At 40.9% G+C, this 12219-nt stretch overlaps 1 long non-coding RNA gene across 1 annotated transcript in view; it reads left to right on the top strand.

The window, feature by feature from the left end:
- LOC104910074 overlaps nt 1-10884 on the top strand; it is a 45144-nt gene extending 34260 nt beyond the window's left edge. Inside the window, exons 4-5 of the long non-coding RNA XR_002112851.2 lie at nt 4411-4452; nt 10813-10884. This is a non-coding gene — a long non-coding RNA (uncharacterized LOC104910074). The remainder of the gene's footprint in view (nt 1-4410; nt 4453-10812) is intronic.
- Nucleotides 10885-12219: the final 1335 nt, after the last annotated feature.

The following is a 12219-nucleotide window of genomic DNA, read 5'->3' on the forward strand; positions in this document are numbered from 1 at the left end:
TCTTCTTAATCCTATTTTCCTAAAGTATGCAAATCTCTTGTCTGCTTGTGAGGAAAAGTCAAAGACTTCCACATTAAGGTCCTTCCTAAGGAACCAAATGCCTGATTTTGAACATTGAGTCCGACTGTTCTCTGGCCTGTCCCAAAAGAGGAGGGAAATGGAATAAAGATAATTGACAGAGAAAAGTGCTTTGTTTTGTTCTGTTGAAGGAGGAGACTATACCATGAAAAATTGCTGAAGAAGTGAGCAGTGGAGTCAAAAAGGTAGCTAATTACTTTCAGACTAATTACATACCTCGTTTTTACTTGTTTAAAGACTCTCATACTTTACTTTATGAGGGAAATGTGCAAACATTTTTTCAGAAGGTGAATTTTAGTGAAAATACATTACGATATACAGAAAAAATCAAGAGGAAGAAAGAAGGGGAACAGAAGTTGGGGAAACTGAATACTGTAACAGTGTTCAGGAGAAAATAAGTTCCTTTTAGCAAAAGCTCTCCTATTCTTTTTCTTTCTTTCCTGTGATGACCTGATAAATTCAGTTCTCCCACACACTTTGACTGGGACACATGAGTAGGCATGACAAACTACTTCTTTAAATCCTTAATGCATGCATTTACTTTTCAAATGCATCTTCACCAAAAAAAGATGTGAAGCAATCTGTTGGTCCCACGAAGTACAGCCCATCTGTTGTTAATGTGAGCTTGCAGAAGAATTCCTGAGGAATCTGAATCTGAATTACCACTGGTGCTGCTGAGAAGGCCTGAGCATATAGATGAAGGATTGGATTCTCCAGTTTCATTTTAAATGTGATCGAGTACTGAAATAGAAGATTGTTAACTTGAGTTAATCAGGTATGATCTTTAAATACAGAATGGAATACATTGACAATAATTAAGCTGAACTGGCACATGCAACTACTTCACTCCGCCAGCTGCAATTTTGCTTTCTTGCTTGAGTCAGTAGAAGTCTGTTGGAAAATAGCATAAAGTGGGTTTGATTTGAGATTGATTTGAGATTGGTTTAAGATGTTTTTCCCCCCATAACTCATTCCAGCACTTAGGTCAGAAGAAAATGCTATTGGTCATGCTGGTGGAGGTAGTTAATGTCAAGCTGTTTGTTGCTGGCCTTCTCTGTTCTTTCATAAGGTGGAGAGAGCTGTCGCTTCCACTAGAGTGAGAAATTACAAGGTGTTTTTGTAGGGCCTTAGCAAGCTAGAGAGCAACTTCAAAACTTAAAAAATTAGAATGCTTCCTGCTCCTTTTTCCATATTTTAGTTATCCTAGGGAACTTTTGCACCACACCAGTCCAGTGCTAAACTGAGCAGTAAGAACATCCCTCTGAACTGACAGACCTTAGGTATACCTAACTTACGTTTATATTCTACATGAAATACCACGTAGTCTGCTTTTTTTTATTCTAGGAGGATAGGTAGTGAGTTCAGCATGTATGAGCCTGCTGGTGAGGTGCAAAACAGGTGGTGTGTTGTCCCGAGCACACTGCGTATGCACTCAGCTCTTTGTGAAGAGATTCCTGAATGAATCCAGAAATGGTGTGGTTTGCATCTCTCCCTGTGGGTCTGTTCATTTTCTCTGCGTAGCAGTGTCCCTGTGAGACTGTGAAGTAACAGTAGGTAAGTGTAATGATACGGGTATCTCTTTTAGATACAATCTTTACTCTGCTGAGAAGAACCTAGAATGTTCAGTTAGATTAAGGTTTGGGTGAGTTCATAGCACTGCTCAGTTCATGTTGGTTTTTTTTTGATTGATAAGTCAAATCTCAACAGTGTTTATCACCTGTCTGATGAGTACATCAAGTTTTTAGGCAAAAAACAGAGTAACTTCAAAGACTGTTATGAAGGGTGAGATAACCTTTAGTTAGCCAGTTTTGATCTACGTAAGAATTATGGTTAGTGCAGCCTGTACACCCTGTTGAATTACGTGCAGGCTAAATGAAGTAAGCAGGGTGTTGCTACTGTAATTTACACTCTGAAAATCCGTAACTCCACTTGCAGTTGAAATTTGCACCAGAGTGTATCTGCAAATAGGAGTTTACTTTCATTTACAGTGGTGAAATTTTGCTGGTGAGAAACTGAACATGCGTACATCAGTGACTTGCCAAGAAAAAAAACCAGGTTGGCAGTTATAAGGCATCATCTGTGTGTCAAGGTACTGTTCCTACAGTAGGCTTTAGAGTCCTGTTCTCAGTGATAGCACTGTTGGTATCTGTGCGGTGGACTTGCGTGGCCATGCAAGTGTGCTGGGGTCAGCAAATACTTTGGGGAACTCATGCTGGGCAGATGCTGCTATTCCTAGCATGGGCAAACGTTGAGTTCCTTTGTGTCCATGTGGTGCTTTAGCTTTCATTTTAAACTCTTTACCAAGCTGTTGGTTACTTTGCTGTCTTGAAGTTTATGGATCGTGAGAATCCAGCCTTGATCAGCTAGGTGTTTGAAGAGAAGAATCAGAATGTTTTGGGTTGTGAGGGACTTCGATAGAACGTTACACCCCACCTTCCCAGGACTCTGATGCCTCCCACTAGATCAAGTTGCCCAAACCCACATCCAGCTTCACTGAGAGTACTTCCAGATGGAGGAGGAGAAAGAGGCTTGCCCCGAAGCCTCAGCTGCTTTTGCAGAACTGTTTCACTGCTGTGTGGGCTGAAGAGGATGGACTCGTTGTTCATGCTGGCTTCAACTAAGCCAGCCTGGTCTTCTCCCTGTGTAACAGCCAGTGCCATGAAGAATACACAGCAGGTATAGTTGTAGGTGTCCCTCTTCTGAGAGGTACGGAGGACGGACATATGCCATCCTGAGCCAGTCTCAAGAGGCCCCCCGCCTACCCGGGGTTTATGTTAGGGATGCTAGAGACTAGTAAGCCTTACATGCTGTAAACTGGTTGTTTCACGTGGGCATCAACAGCACTGTCAGGGGCAGGCCAAGCAGGCCAAGGTGTATCAGGAAGGACTGCAGAGCCCTTGGGAGCATTTGTAAAAGGCTGTGCTGTGCAGGTGGTCGTCGTCTTGTTCTGACTGGTTAGAGCAAAAGGCTTTGCGAGGACCACTAGAACATGCAGAGCAATGTATGGTGTGGTCGTGTCGTATCCAGGGGTTTGGCTTTTTTTGAGGAACGGACGGGGTCTGTTTGTCAAAGGAGGGGAAGAACATCTTTGATTACAGGCTTGCCAAGCTGGTAAAGAGAGCTTTAAACTGAAGTTGCTTGTAGACGGGGAACCTCATTTGACTTTTATTGCTCCGATGCCAGAATCAGCAATCAATGCCTAAAGCCAGAAAAAGGACCAGAGGTCAGCAGGAGATCTCCGGAGGAGCAGCATGAAGAATTCCAGCCAGTTTATTCAATAAAAGTTTGAGCAGAGACCCAACTAAGATGCCTAAAATGCAAATACGCATGGCGTGGGGAAAAAACAGAAGGAGTTTGAGATGTGTACGCAGCAGAGTGGCTGTAGTCTTATTGGCTTTTTGGGTAAAACCTTGTTGGTGTTTTGCCCAGAGTTTGAAATTTTCTCTTGAAGCAATAATTTTAAGTAGTTAAACATTAGATATTTCCTTATGCACAATGGAATTCTTCCAGCTCTGTGAAACAGAATGCAGTGAAGTTTGGTAAAGTATTCCATAGCACCAGTTCAGTTCCATTATAACTTAATTCTCTCATTTGGATTAGTGTTTTTTTTTTTTTAAGGTGAAAGGGTTGTGTTATTCTCACGATATAATCCTGAATGGTGAAGTACTTACTCTAGGTTGTTTTATGAAATGCCATATTTTGCCTTACCGGAATCTTCAGCGAACATTTTGAGATCTTTTAATCTAGTTTTACCACTGCATTACATTGCCTTAATTTTGTGCTCATGATTGTAGTTATAATTTAAAATAATGTACTGATGGATGGTTTTGCCTCTGGTGATTTTTTTCCTGTCATATTTTCATAGTAGTAGATTCTGAATTTTAAAAAATGTTTAAAATAAACTTCAACAGATAGAACTTAATGTGTTTTAAAGCTGCAAACATAGATTTTACAGAGTACTTAGAATGTGCCTCTGTGGTTCCCTTTCATCAACACCCAGACGTATTCTGTTCCATAGAAAGGCAAAGAGTGGGAGACTGAACAAGTACCAGGGAATACACAGTTTCATGCCTTGCTTTCTGTGTGTATTGTAACTTGGAGTAAAGTACTCTCAGTGCTGAATGTCGGCTTAAAAGCTGTGAATTCAGGGAGTGATAATGTAAAACCAATTTGTGTTCTGTATGTGTTTGAGAGGCAGTTTGATTATTAATACTGTAGAATATATGTATACTTCTGAACAGATCGTTTCATTTGTTGTTTGAATACATGAGGGCTTTCTTAGCACGTGTTTAAATTAGCTGGAAAAATAAAGTTTGTTTTTCTCATTTGCAGGCGAATAACTTGGAAGCCTTTGAAAATCATGTAACCAGAACTGTAAGTAATTGCAATTGATTGATTTATTTTTCCTTTACTTGGTCTGATTTATTTATTTTCTGTGGTTGTTCATTTTTATTACATCCTCACAAAGTCTTTGCCAGCCTTTTTCAGAGCGCACACTTTGGTTCTACACTGTGTGAAATTGTCTTTGATTAGGATTCCTGGCTACGTAGTGTCGTGCCTACCTTCCCATTCACCCCCCTTTTGTCCAGGTACAGTGAAATGGACTCTGTGTTCTTTATTTTGAAGTCAAGTAATAAATAATTGAAGAGAAATATCACAATCTTTGTAGACTGATTGCATTCAAAGGACTTAAGATATTATAGACAGTTTTTTTTAAGCAAGAAAATTGTAAGTTTTTGTATTGTGGTCCTTTTGCCTTAATTTGTCCAAGTGTGCTGTGTTGCTTACAAAACAAATGAAATGTCTCTTCCCAGCTCTTTGTTATCATTGCTGCTGTAGTGTTAATGGTACAAGTGGTAGTAAATGCATTTAGTGCAGTAGAACTCCATCTTCTAAGTGATGTAGAAATTTCTGCAAATGGGAAGTATTCCATATTTCAATACTGATAGCACTTATAAATATACTTCTATTACAGTCTCTGAAATAAGTAAAACAAGAAAAGAACAAAAGAATTTTTGGGATCCTTTGTCATTTCATTAGAGATGTCAAGTTTCTTTGATGCTGAAATAAGTCGTGGAAGATATGTATAGTTAACTCTGTGGTGCAGGTATTTGATTCACCTCTGTAAAGGCGAAATTGACATTTAAAAAGAAGCAGAAGGAAGGACTTGAAAGCATGGTCTTCACCCATACATTATTCCATTCAGGAACAGCTCTCTATTGCAGTAAATGAACATCTGTTTCATAATGTCTTGTGCACGTTGCTTTTGTTTTCTGTTGTTGTCTGTAGTTCAGTATTGCAGGCTTCTGGTGTCAGTTGCAGAGTGTAAAGAGTTCTGATACCTGGCTGCATACGTATGTAGGCAGGAGGCTTTTACAGAAGTTTCTTTATTAGCGGTGTAGTTTGTTTCTTGGGGTAGCAGTGATGTTCTTTCTGCAACTCAGGCCATCTCTTTAGTTGCATCTATAATATTACCCACAGATTTCTAGTGAACTTACTGTGAGTAAGATAATTGCAGACAATTTTCTGTTAGTTGAGAACTTTGTTTTCTTCTGTTACATCTGAAAGAGCTGGAGGTTTTTCTCTTTGTACTGATAACTTATTAGACAAGCCAAGATGCTTCTCAGGGATTTTTTTCTTTCTTCTGTAGCTCATGCACAGCCAGCCACTTAGAAGACAATCTTACTTGGCAGGCTGTAAGCTGTGCATTCTCACCCAGTGTATTTTGTACTGGTTAATATTGCTCCATTGATACAGTGCCTGAAATATTGACTAGCTACCTCCCATAGAGTGGTACTCAGAATGTGGATGCGTGTGAGCAGGTTGTTGGAAAAGAGAAGAAAATTACCAACTAATGCACTAGGAACGACTATCCTTGTTTGGGAAAATGGGATGTATAAAGCTGGGAGACTGTTGGATTCACAAGAAAGTGATGTCTGCAGACAGTAGGGCTAGATGTAGCTACTGCCTGGATGAGCCAGGAGCAGGCCCTGGAGCTGCAGCCAGGAGAGAGGAGCGTGTGGTGGAGCAGGAATCTCAGACCTGTGCTGGAGCAGTCTGCTCCTGAAGGACTGGCCTGTGATACAAACCCATGTTGGAGCAGTTCTTGAAGAACTGTGGGAAGCCTGTGTGGGATCTGTTTGGGAGGGACAGCATCCCGTGGGACAGAATCCCACGGTGGAGCAGGGGGTGAGAGTAAAGATGAAGGAATAGCAGAGCCAAAGTGTTATGGATTGACAACAGTTTCCATTCCCTGTTCCCCTGCACCGCTTGAAGGAGGAGGTGGAATAGATGGATGATGAAGGAAGGTGTTTCAAATTGCTTTGAGTCCTCACTGTTCTAGTCTATAGTCTAGTCTGTTATTACTTGGCAATGAATTGCATTAATCTCCCCACGCAAAGTCTCTTTTGTCTGTGATGGCAATTGGTGAGTGATCTCCCTGTCCTTACCTCAACCTTTGAGCCTTTATTCGTCGTATGTTCTCCTTGTGATGTTTTGAGGAGGGGGATTGAAAGAGAAGCGTGGTGGAGTTTAGTGTGAAACCATCATGCACTCTTCTTCTCCTTTCGTTTTCTTATCAAAATTGAAAGAGATTGATTTAACCTGGCTGAATATTTTTTTTTTGCTCTGGGGTTTCTTCTCTCTTACTCCATCTCCTGTCCATCTTGTTCTATAATGTCTGGTCCAGGAGAGGAAAAGCTCTATTGCTTTCATCCACCAATGTGGCTACTAAAAGAATGTTTCTAACATCAACACCTATTGCTTTGCAAGAAAGCTGTGTAATCATCAACATAGAGAATTTGCTTGAGTTCTATACAGTGTCAGAACCAACACTTTATTGCATTTTAATGTGAACATATGAAAACCAAATAAATGAGGCTTCTTGTTTTAAGAAGTGCCAGAAGTGGTTTTGTTTCTTTCTTTCCAAGAATTAAGGGCATCAGTACATGCAGTTACCTCTTAGTAAGGGGCTAAATCTGGGATGAAAGTTTGTTTCAGTTTGCATCTTCAACTGAATCAGACAGAAACTCAAGAAATCTTCTTCTGAAGTCTTCCTTTTTGTTTTCTTTCCACTGTGGACACCACTGTTACCTTTATTGTAAAAATGTTGTAAAAAATGTTTTTCTTATATCCAGTTTGAAATCTTCCCTCTTATAGTTTCAAACTTCCCCCTTACTGTATCAAAGAATCAAAGAGTCTGTCCCATCTTTCTTACATCTGCCCTTTAAATCTTGGCTGGTATCGGGTCTCTCTGGTACCTTCTTATCTCCAGTCTCAACAGCTTCAGCTTTCTCAGCCTCATAGGAGAGATGTTTCATCCCTTCCATCATTTTTGTAGCCCTTGTCAGGACATACTCCAGCAGGTTCATTTCTCTCCTTTACTGAGGGCTCCACACGTGGATGCAGTACTCCAGGTGAAGTCTCACTAGTTAGAGTAGTGGAGCAGGTCACCTCTCTTGACCTGCTGGCCATGCTGCTTTTGAGGCAGCACAGGGTATGGTTGTATTTTTGAGCTGCAGGGAAACATTGCTGGCTCATGTTCAGCTTCCCACCCACCAGTAGCCCCAGTTCCTTTTTGGCAAGGCTGTGCTCCACCCTTTCACCCCCCAGCTTGTATGAATAATGGGGGTTGCCGCAACTGAGGTACAAGACCTTGCTCTTGGGTTTGTTGAACCTCGTGAGGTTCTTCTGGGCCCTTTGGTCAAACCTGTCTAAATCTCTCTGTATGTCATCTCAAATGTGAGGGTGTACTTAATTCCACTGTTGATGTCAGTGATGAAAACATTAAAGAGCGTCAGTGCCAGTACTGACCGCTGAGAGACATCACTGAACTCTGTCTGAACATTGAGCCTTTTCCCACCACTCTTTGGGCACAATCTTTCAGCCTGTTCCTCATCCACCGAACAATCCACCTGTCGAATCAATGCCTTTTCAATTTGGAGAGGAGGGTATTATGGGGACTGTGTCAGAGGCCTTACTGAAGTCCAGATGAATGATAGCAGAGGCTCTTCCCTTGCCCAGTGACAGACTTACACCGTCACAGTAGGCCACTGGGTTGGTCAGGCAGAACTTGGTCTTGGTGACCACCTCCCATTTTTCATGTGCCTTGGCATAGCTTCCAGGAGGACGTGATCCATGATCATCCCTAGCACAGAGGTGAGGAAAGACGGTGGGTCAGTCGTTGCTTGGATCGTCCTTTCTGCCCTTCCTGCAAGGGGCACATCTCTCTTTGCTATTACTGTTGTTATACACCAGGGAACAGATAGCTATTTTACAGGTTCAGTGTACAGAACAAACAGCAACTTGTAGTAGAAGTGATGATAAAAGTTCTGGAGAGTCAACTCCAAAGCAGTTTTATTTACATATTTTAATATTTACTGTAAAAATAGATATACAGTAACAGAAAGACATTTATATTCACAGTGCACATTTTTTCCTTATCACATTAGAAATGAATCTAAAAACAGACACCAAAAGATTGTGCAAATTTTGGTCCTCATCCAAGAAATAGAAGCTTATGTTTCACTGCAGCTTTTTTTCTTTAGCTGTTTCAGTCAGGGTCATCATCACGGAACACCTGAATGATTGGTGTAGTTCATTGTCCCCTTTTTCTGCAGTACCCTGAGGTGGATAGAACTGGCTCTACGACAAACTGGATGCAGGAACCAAAGATGATAAAAGGATCAGTAAGAAGGCTGTGAAAAGGAAGAGCTCCATGACTTCAGTTTTCACAGGGAAAGGGCAGTGACACAGGACCCACTGGAACTGTTGCTCAGTGACGTGGTTCTGTGTCTAGAGAGAAGGAGTTGCCACCTGAAAAGCAACTGCTTCACCCCTGGCTTTTGTGGAAAGACTGTAGCTAAATTTATATGGCCAAATAACTCTCTTTTGTTACTTACTTAGGGATATTTTTTATGTAATCGGATTTTATCTGGGTGTCTGTATATCTAAAAATCCTTAACAGTGGCTTTGTAGGTAAATTGAAATTTTCTGTTTTTGGAAATCTGCCTCTCAGATGACTGATGCACTGTTTGCATTGCCAGGCAATTCCCTTGAGCAGGAGAAAAGAATTGTGTGAGAAACTCAGAGGAAGAACAGTGTCTGGGTATTCTGTCCTGTTGGCAACTAGCGAAGTACTGTTTCCACTGGATGTGTTCTAATTACTGCAATTTTGTTATCACAGTGTAATTAAACACCCCATTTTGAGCCATTATTTTTTGTTCCCTGTTATACCTCAACACTAACTGAAAATCAGGTCTAGTTTCACAAGATTTTCTTCGAAATCATCCATTGTGGGGGGTACCAGCCTGCAGTTGCTGTCTTAAATGGCTGCCCATGGATGGGGAGGACTTTCTCTTTATGCATGGTCTTCCCTGTGCCTTCCTGTTCTCTACAGACTGCAGAGTTTCCTTTTATGAGAAATGCTGTAAAATCTTAGTATAGTTATTTACTTACTGTAGCAGCCATGGAGTATTACCTGCAGTCTTCAAAATCCTAAAAAAGGATTGAGTAAAAAGAAGCTGAAAATACCACAAAATTTTCCTGTTTTTTGTAGTTCTACTTAAGAGGAATTTGTGGAACTGGAACCAAGCACTTCAGTAGGTGTACCTTATGCCATCAGATGTGCTTGTTTGAAACTGACAGAAGCAGCTGATACCCAGAAATTTTGGGAGGGGAGATGCTAGTTGTGTGCTTGGATGTCTTCTAGCTCTAGACCACTGAATAGAAAGCTTTAAAGCCTAGCAGAAGTCTCTTGGTTTGGAAATACATTGTATGTGTAGCCAAAATAGGTAGTTTATTAGTGTTCCAGCTTTTACACTTCCTCTATATAATCTTTTCTGTGCTTTTTTCTGTGTACTAAATACAAGTTCAGGGCAGGAAGATGAATGAAGTTTTTCTCCTAACGAAGTTACTGATGTTTGATATTAAAATGAATTCCTGATTTTCTGTATAAAAAGATGTCTAAATGTTAAATATCTTCTTCACCTTTATTTAATGTTAGTGCAGCAACAGCTATCTTTTTTTTTTTCCTAAAAATTATACTGGAAGTGATCCTGTCCCCTCTGGGTATCTTCATTTCTCTCCATCATGTACAAAGGGAGCTTAGGTGACTATCACATTAATACTTAATTCTGAGACAGCTAAAATTTAATTAGAGAAATGCTATTAATAAGGTTCATGCGGGAGAAAATTACAGCACTCTAATGCATGTTTGCTGTAGCTTAAGAAAAGAGGCTACAGAAATGACACGGTAAATTCTCACAAAGCAAAATCATTTGTTCTCTTTCTTCCGCTCAGACTTGCAGTGCTGTCAGTGGAATAAATTTAGTATGTTTTTCAGTATTTTCACGATTTTCACGATAGCGGCTTAATGGGTTTATACAGAAATACAAGCTCCAGTTTCTCAGAAATCCACTCAACTCTAAGGTCTGTTCTCACCTTAGTGCAGAGTTACCATGGAAGGCACACAAGACTTGGACTGTGTCAGACAACCAGTACTTTTCTGGCAGTAGTGACTCCATATATGTTCTGCATGAAGAGCTGGACATAAACTGGTCATAACCACGGTGTTTAAGTTGTGGTTAAAAATTAAGGAAATGATACTCTCTTATCCTACTGTTGTTATAATCTTCCACAGTAGGATCATAATAAAGCTGGGGAAAAAGACGGTAACATTGACATAAACACAACAAGAAAGTTACTTTATTGACCTTTCTATTTTATTTGTTCCAGAATTCCAGCAGCGTTTTGAAGAACTCCTTCAGTTGTGACAAAGGATCACAGTAGGTATTTCTTTAATATTTGGTGTGATAATGTCACATATTGCTGTCATGTTTTAGGTTTTGTTATTTGTGGTTTAGATTTTTAAGAACAGTCTTCTGCAAGACATATTCTACTGTGCAAAGAACATTTACACAGTCCTCTGAGAAAAGAACTGTGCATACGTGAAGAGCTTACTTTTTGCCTTGTCATAGGATCATTAAGATTGGAAAGACCATTAAGATGTTTTAGGCCAACCATCAAGCTATGCCTGTAGTTACTCTAGATCGTGACTCTCAGTGTGACATCTACCCTTTTTGAACACCTCCAGAGATGATGACTCCGCCACTTCCTTGGGCAGCCCCCTCCAGTATCTCAGCACTCCTTCTGAGAATAAATTTCTCCTAATATCCAACCACCCCTGGTGCAGCGTGAGGCCATTCCCTCTTGTTCCATCTCTATTACTTGGAAAAAGAGGCTGATCTCCACTTTGCTACAGCATCTTTCCAGGTACCTATAGAGAGGGATGAGATCTTCTGAGCCTCCTATTCTCTAGATTAAACAATCCCAGTTCCCTCAGCCTCCCTTCATAAGACTTGTGTTCCAGACCCTTAACCAGCTTTGTTGCCCTTCTCTGGCCATGCTCCAGAGCCTCAGTGTCTTTCTTGTAGTCAGGGTCCCAAAACTGAACACAATATTTAAGGAGTGGCTTCACTAGTTTCAAGTGCAGGGGCATGATCACCTCCCTAGTCCTTCTGACTACATTGTTTCTGATAGAAGCCAGGATAGCATTGACCTTCTTGGTCACCTGGGCATGTTGCTGGCTCATGTTCAGTTGGCTGTTGACTAAGACCCCCAGATCCATTTTCACGCCCAGTTGACTTAAATTGCTGATAAATGATGGAAAATGGTTTAGCAGTCACCTCTGCCAGCTCCCTCATCCTACCTTTGGATGGATTCTATCCAGCCCCATGGATATGTGACAGCCCACTTGGAGTGTCAGCTCGCTGTTTCCTCCTCAGTTGGGGGTATTCTGCTCCCTCTCCTAGTGTTCCAGCTCAAGGGGCTGAATACCCTGGAAATAAATGGTGTAACTGTTAAAGATAGAAATAAAGAAGGTGTTGAGAACCACAGGTTTTTCTTTATCCCCGGTGGCAGTGTTCCTTGCTGCATCCAATAAACACAGGAGATTCTCTTTGGCTCTCCTCTTGCTGTTAATATATTTGTAAAAACGTTTTTTTCTTGTCTTTAACAGTGGTGGCCAGATGAAGTTCTTGTAAGGCTTTTGCTTTTCTAATTCTCCCTCAGCGTATCCTAATGGCATCCTTATACTCTTCCCAGGTTGCCAGACTCTTCTAGAAATCATAAATTCTCTTTTTT

Source organism: Meleagris gallopavo, chromosome 3 (genome assembly GCF_000146605.3).
Source record: "Meleagris gallopavo isolate NT-WF06-2002-E0010 breed Aviagen turkey brand Nicholas breeding stock chromosome 3, Turkey_5.1, whole genome shotgun sequence".
Classification (NCBI taxonomy): domain Eukaryota; kingdom Metazoa; phylum Chordata; class Aves; order Galliformes; family Phasianidae; genus Meleagris; species Meleagris gallopavo.